This window comes from Mercenaria mercenaria, chromosome 5, assembly GCF_021730395.1.
Source record: "Mercenaria mercenaria strain notata chromosome 5, MADL_Memer_1, whole genome shotgun sequence".
NCBI classification, from domain to species: domain Eukaryota; kingdom Metazoa; phylum Mollusca; class Bivalvia; order Venerida; family Veneridae; genus Mercenaria; species Mercenaria mercenaria.
In genome coordinates, this window is record NC_069365.1 from 3695365 (window position 1) to 3702855 (window position 7491).

The 7491-nt window shown below is 34.2% G+C and overlaps 1 long non-coding RNA gene across 1 annotated transcript; it reads right to left on the reverse strand.

Annotated features, from left to right (window-relative positions):
- Nucleotides 1–369: 369 nt before the first annotated feature.
- Nucleotides 370–6684, reverse strand: LOC128557433 (uncharacterized). Its single transcript, XR_008371152.1, has 2 exons — nt 5656–6684; nt 370–813 (listed from the first exon to the last, which is right to left on the reverse strand). It is a non-coding gene; the product is annotated as an uncharacterized LOC128557433 (long non-coding RNA).
- Between the last annotated feature and the right edge of the window lie 807 nt (nt 6685–7491).

Here is a 7491-nt window from a genome sequence, read left to right on the forward strand (position 1 = left end):
GCCGCTCTTCATGGAATTACACGCCTCAACATGTGTATCATTGAAGGTTCCGTGTTCACCGCCGTTTGAATGCATCTGCGGATGTCTCTAAATTGCTTTTTGTACTTTTAACATGTGTAAATGTCTTGAGTTCTGCTCAACCCGAGGCTAGTGTGCTTAATGAGAGGTGAATGATAAAGTAGATACAGGTGTTATCTACACAAAAAAAGTTCCAGTGTAATATAAGAATATGAGGTTATTTATCAGTGTTAAGTACAATACTGAATTCTGTCAAATCCAATTAAACTCAGTTCTGTACACAACACTGTTAAATTACTTCTTTATTTCATAGCATAAAAATGATAGTCCAAAAAAACAACAACAACAACAAATGCTCTCATATTTTAACTGACAAACAACGACACACATTAATACATTATAAAGTTTATGTTCACCCCTGATAATACGTACATTGACATGGCTTTCAGAGTAATGGAAATAATTTCCTTAAAAATCTGACCAGGAGTCAGAATTCGCTGCACAAAATGGCCGCCTGAGCTAAAGATTGAAAAATCTTGTCCGGCTTTCGCATGTCAAACTGCTGGCTGGATTTCAACGAGATCACTACTAAGCCTAGGTGTGCATATTGCTGGTACGTTCCACTTCGCTGCACAAAATGGCCACAAGAGCTAAAAATGGAAGAATATTGTCCGGCTTTCACAGGTCAAACTGCTGGCTTGATTTTGACGAAACTTCACAGGAGAGTTCAGTACCAACCCTAGTTGTGCATATCGCTGGCACGTTCCGCTTCGCCGCACAAAATGGCCAACAGAGCTAAAAATAGAAAAATCTTGTCTGGCTTTCATATGTTAAACTGCTGTTGGCAAATTTCGACGAAACTTCACAGTGCTTTTTATTTAAGAAAGTTTACCTTCAGTACACCGTTTGTCAAGACACGATGTTATATGATCCAGGGAAGTGTATATGCCTTTAGTATCTCGAGCAATGAAAAGGGTTCAACGGCTAAGGTGACTATGTCTTAGCCTAGCTGACACACTGAGTTGAATGTCCTTTGCTAAAACGTAAAGCTGGTGAGACCTATACAACTCGTATATAAAAAGTTTCTCTGGCTATCTCGCCTAAATGATTCGTGTACCAATGATTCGTAAATGATTTGAATTATGAGCTGGATAATTTCAGGGATCAGGTAAATCACTCAATGTCTCAAACTAACAACCTTCAACTAATGATAATCAGCTCAAACTCCTATATGGTGGATATACCTAACTTGACTAGTCCTTTTGTGGAAGATTCCATCAGAGGATGTCTTTGATGTCCTTTCGCATACATGTTCAGCCTATGTCTTCTGAATTGAAGCGACAACTCGATGCTTATCCTGACTCTTGGATGCTAACGCATGTATGCTATCACATATAGCATTCAAGTACCATATAGGTATAACGCTGAACCCCGTCTGTACTTCGCCAATAACGCTGAACATCGTCTGTCCGATGCTCACTCGTCTACCCGTAAAGATTTAGCTTCTATGCGCTGGCCCTAAGGCACTTTGATTGGTGCTATTTATAGAACTTCTTTCTGATTGGTCCAAATTCGTACATATTATTTTACAACGAGTACTTGCTCTAACAAATACATGTACTTGGTTCCCTTTTACTATTGTATATAACATTATGTGTGAGGCTGGGATACAGCTATAATAATTAACGCAAATCAGCCATAAATAACCCAAATATATTATTTACAACAAATCAACTATAATTATAGCAGTGTTAGAATTGCAGATTAAGTCATGCACTATCTGTGCCTATGTATCACGTATCAAAAATACAATTTACTCTGACACCGTTACAAACGTTTAGCATTTTTGAATAAAAAATAGAAAAAAATAAGTAATTTTTATGTGTTTCCATAACATCGGTAAGAGGCAAATTATTCGAAGTCAGCGACTTTAATCACTCGGCAACAGAGGCCCCAGCTCTGTGTCTGTACTAGCCGAGAATGAATGGCGCCCTGTGTTGCTGCCCTTGTATGTAAAGCGCCTTGGAATGTGTGTTTGCTATATAAATCTGGCTAATTAAATAATAAGTCGTACGTAGAACTATAGATCTCTTTTCTCTTCGATACTTCCGTACTAAAGACGGCATTGTTATATTTCACAAAACTTTTGTGTATTTTGTTTGAAGTTTCTGATAAAGCGAGGAATAGTAAGGCAATATGTTCAATTGTTTCCTAAAGTTTGAATTGTAGATATTTTACTAGCAACGAAATATGTTTCTGTTATGACTGTCTTTATTATATAACAAAGGGTTTTTTCTCTCTGTATTTTTAACATTACGGGTATGGGAAACATTAAGTTTATAACAAAATCTGAAATTTTGATATGGCACAGTTGTCGGCCACAAACGAAAAACCATAAATTTGGTTGAAGAAGCTGAACCTACGGTCAAAATATTTTTGTGGTCCTTGACAATGTTCACTACTAAAACATTCTTATGCAACTTAAATACGGCAAATATGCCAATTGATTTCAGCAATATTCAGTGACATGTAACATTTTCGTTTATGTCGTGTTGGGCGACTTGTGGTTTTCCACTTTATCATTTTATTGAACAAAATAATAACTCTGTGTCAAAAAAAAAAGATCTAAATTCAGTATAGAATGTAAACATTCGGGTAGTAAGCCATGCATAATTTTGTCAATAATCAACAATTTGAACATTTTCAAGATGGTGTGGGCTTGCATGAATCTTGACCTTTTATGCATGCAAGCATACATACATACACTGTCCTGTCAGCATTTACTGAATAACAGAAACGACATAGTAGCTTAATTAGCAACTGGTGTTACGTAGCATACCGTATTTACATGAAACTATTGTCAAATGCTTATTCAACTAATTCAAATAATTACAATGCGTATATCAAAAACGACAACGATTAAGACTATTTTGATCTTGATTCCATGTAACAAACGTTGTTCTTGTCGAAACGAAACACAAGAACAACGTTTGGAGCCCGTGTAATATACATTTTGAATACGACTCTTTAAGTAACTTAATAAAATAGTATGCTATGTAACATTGCATGTAATATGTTACAATAACAGTATACATTAAAGTGAAATATTATTCTACTGACAAGACATAAAATTATAAATATGCCATGACATGATAACCATCATATCGTTATAGACTATATCAACTTTGTATAACTGATTGTTTGACGAATAAACAGTTAGAAACCGATATATGGTAAATAAACAGTCCGAAACATTGACAGACATAAATATAAAGGTCAAAATAAACGTTAAGTTTCAATTATCTTAACATAATTATATTTATTGGGGAAAAACAGCAAAAAAACAACAACAAAAACAAACAAACAAAATTAACCATACTCTATAATAAAGGTTCAAGTGAAGCGCAAGAGCGGGTTAACTTAAAAGCCAGTTACACATAGTGATATTACAATATATAGCACAATTTGAAATTCTGTGACTGCATGTAACTTTTTAGATTAAATATTGCATAATGTAAATATACATTAGTTTCTAAACGTATGTTCTCTTCTGATTTGAAAGGCTTTAAAACATATTTTCCAAGCTTACGTACAGTATTTTCATTGCATGAGTTTATTAATTCAATTGATTTTGCCATACATAATCGTCTCCAATAATATATAGGTATACATTGTTTTCTTAAATCTGAATATAATAGACATTCTAATATAAAATGATATTCATCTTCTAATACATCACATATTACAATTTCTTTCACTGGGTTTTGTTTATCTGCCTGTTTCAATATGCAATCGATGTAGTAAAATCACTACAATGCCTTTTAATAGTAATATATTTCAGATATGGCTGAAACATAAATTCTGATAAATGTTTATAAAACAAAGCTCTGCTTGATTCTTCTAATCTGCTAGACCAGTTTTGTACAAATTGATCATGAAGTCTCTGCTTGATATTGTACAAGAATAAATCAATATCACCAACATTTTGCGATAGCCATACATCATAGAATCCTAAAGAACATAACTGTTTTTTACAATGATTTAACTAGAGAACACCAGTTAGTCTTATCTGGGTGATCTTCAAAATCTTGTCTTAACATATTATAAACTTTATTAACATATTTATATGCTTCACAATGAATTACTTTAATCCAATATTTCAGTATATTATAACAACGTTGTGTTTTAAAACATATTCTTCCCCAAAAGTTCCCCAAAAATGAAATCATTTTGTGTAGTTTTCTTTATCCCAAGTACACTTTTATAAAATTGCATATGTACCCTCTCAATAGCATTTCCGTGTATAAAACCCCAAACTTCAATGCCATAATTAAATATTGGACCAATTAGATTATCAGACAACTCTATTCTATGTAAAACTGATATATTAACAAATTTATGTAAATATTTATTCATTCTAAACATGGCTTTCAAAGCTTGGCCAGCAATGGTATTTTGGGCTTCGTTAAAAGATCCACCAGTTGTAAAAACAATTTCCAAGTATGTAAATTTATCAACAATTTCAACTTGTACATCCTTGTACATAAAATTAATATCTCTGGGTAACCTACCAACTTTTCGAAATATTATAATTTTGGTTTTAGATGCATTTACAGTTAATTTCCACCTGTCACAATAATCTGATAACACATTTAATCCCATTTGTAATTCTTCTTTTGTATTTGCAAAAATAGTATCATCAGCGTACATAATCAAAAACATTTTGAGCATGTCAACATCAGTACCGGGTACTTCGCCATGTAGAAACGTGTCTTCTAAATCATTTAGAAACATTGAGAATAAAAAAGGAGATAGACATTCGCCTTGTCTTACACCTAGTGTGCATACAAATTCATCACTTAATTGATTACAATATTTCACTTTTGTTTTTACAACAGAATAAACAGAACTAATAATATTCAAAATGGGACCTCTAATACCAAGATTTATCATTTTAAACCACAAATTGTCTCGTACAATGTAATCAAAGGCTTTGGTAAAGTCAATAAAAGCGCAGTAAAATTGTCTCTATTGATTAATTAAATGTGTAATCAAACCATGTAGTACAAAAATATTATCAACTGTATCCATATTTTTCCTGAAACCAGCTGATTCGTTTTGAGGAGGCTGCGCTTTTGGTGCGTGGCACTCCCTGTTTGATATTTTTCTTTGTTTTTTTTTGTGCCTCAACATATACGCGGTAATCTTCTGCCCAATCAGATCTATTAAATTATCTTGGTGTACCACAATATTTCGTTTAAATAAAGGGGATGTAACGCCGTCAATGATATCACGGAATGTATCAAGGCAATTATCAGTATCGTTCGAGTCTATAACAGAACAAGTGTTTTCATTCAAAGCATTAATTTTCACCGTTAATTCTTCGGTAGTCAAACCATCTACAAAAGTTTTAATACGCTTAATTTGACCATACATACTTGTAATTAACATTTTGGTACGATTTATTTTCAATATATCAACCTCCAATACAAAGGATACCAAACAGTGATCAGACAAAATATTGGGATCTGACACTTCGAAATGCGTGACATATTTAAGTAAATTTTGAGTTCCAATAACATAATCTATATATAGCTACTAGGCTTAAACCTCTGTGTCCAACAAAAGTGCATTTACCTATACCATTGTCTTTGTCCAGTCTACCATTGAAAATGCGCATACCTGTTTGTTTACATAAATCTAGTAACAACGTACCATCCCAGGAAGCACAGTAACGTTGTGACAACGTTGTTACAAAGTTGTGCTGTACGTTGTGACAACGTTAGAAACAACGTTGTGACAACGTAAAAGTGTGGAGTCGTGTCAACGTTGCGACAACGTTGTGGCATAACGTTGTGTTGCGGTCAGATACAACGTTGTGACAACGTAAATATGTGGAGTCGTATCAACGTTGTGACAACGTTGTTGGTTAACGTTGTGAAACCACCAAAATACAACCTACTTTTGACAGCTCATGTTTAAATAAATAAGCAAAACAAAATTTCATTTACATATTTTAATTCAAGATCTAATTATAAAATTTACTAAAATATTTGTTAAAGTTCAGAAACAACGAAAGTAATCCCTTAAGCAGTATATGGGAATACCGCACCCCTTGATAATACAATATAGTTTAAAGCATACGTAACAATTATTTAAATCCAAATACAAAAAAAAACTTATGTAGTTTAACAATAACGATAATTCAAGTCCAAAATTATAAAAAGATTTTGTAGTTTAACGATAACGATAATTCAATTTAATTAAATACAAAAAGCTTATGTAGTTTAACGATAACAAAATCTAATACAATGACATGCCCACAGGAACAAGGTAAATACGGACTTCAGGAGCTGCAAGTTTGGCAAAGGTGAACTAGAAGATGATTTTGAAGAAAAATGCATGTCTCCCCAAATGCATAGTCGTATAGGCAAGAAGTCAATAGGGGACAGGAGCAAAAGTCAAAGAGACAATGATGGTTGGCTGCAAAAGGGATCATCTACTTGGCATGTCCAATCATCCGACTAAGTTTCAAAATTCTGGGCCTTGTGGTTCTTAACTTATGAAATGGAAATTGTTTCTCATGTTCAGGTCCAGTGACCCCCAAAATAAATAGAGGTCATAAACTCTGCATGTGCAATCATCCTATTAAGTTTTAACATTCTGGGTAAAGTGGTTCTCAAGTTACTGACTGAAAAAAACATCTATGCTGTACCAATGTATGTTATTTATAGTAACAACTAAGGGAAGTTAATCTTTAACCCATATCCCCCCCCCCCCCCCCATCCAATCCAAAGTCCACACAAAAATCTTACCAGGTAGAGACAGGTCAAAATACATCTCAGAATTGGATGTATCATGCATGTTGCACTACAGAAAAGTGATCTCGATTTTTCCCTACGACTAGTAATAAAAAAGTTGCAATATAAGCTTTTTATAGTAACAACAAAGGGAAGTAATTCTAAAGAAGGGACCTGCGCATAACACTCCGTCTCATGATGGTGTACAATTGTGCCAAGTTACATCAAAATCCCTCTATGCATGAAGAAGAAATGCTTCGGACAAAGTTATTCTTGTATCTGAACTTTAGGCTCTAACTATGACCTTGACCTTAGACCTGGGGATCTGGTTCTTGCGCATGACACTCCGTCTCGTGGTGGTTAACATTTGTGCCAAGTAATATCAAAATCCCTCCATGCATGAAGAAGAAATGCTCCGGACAAGGTTTTCATTCTTGTATCCTTTGACCTATAATTGTGACCTTGACCTTAGATCTAGGGACCTGGTTCTTGCGCATGATACTCCGTCTCATGATGGTGAACAACTGTGCCAAGTTTCATCAAAATGCATCCATGCATGAAGAAGAAATGCTCCAGATAAAGTCATTATTGAATTTAACCTTTGACCTCTAAGTGTGACCTTGACCTTTGAGATAGGAACCTGCGGTTTGCGCATGACACTCCGTCTCACTGA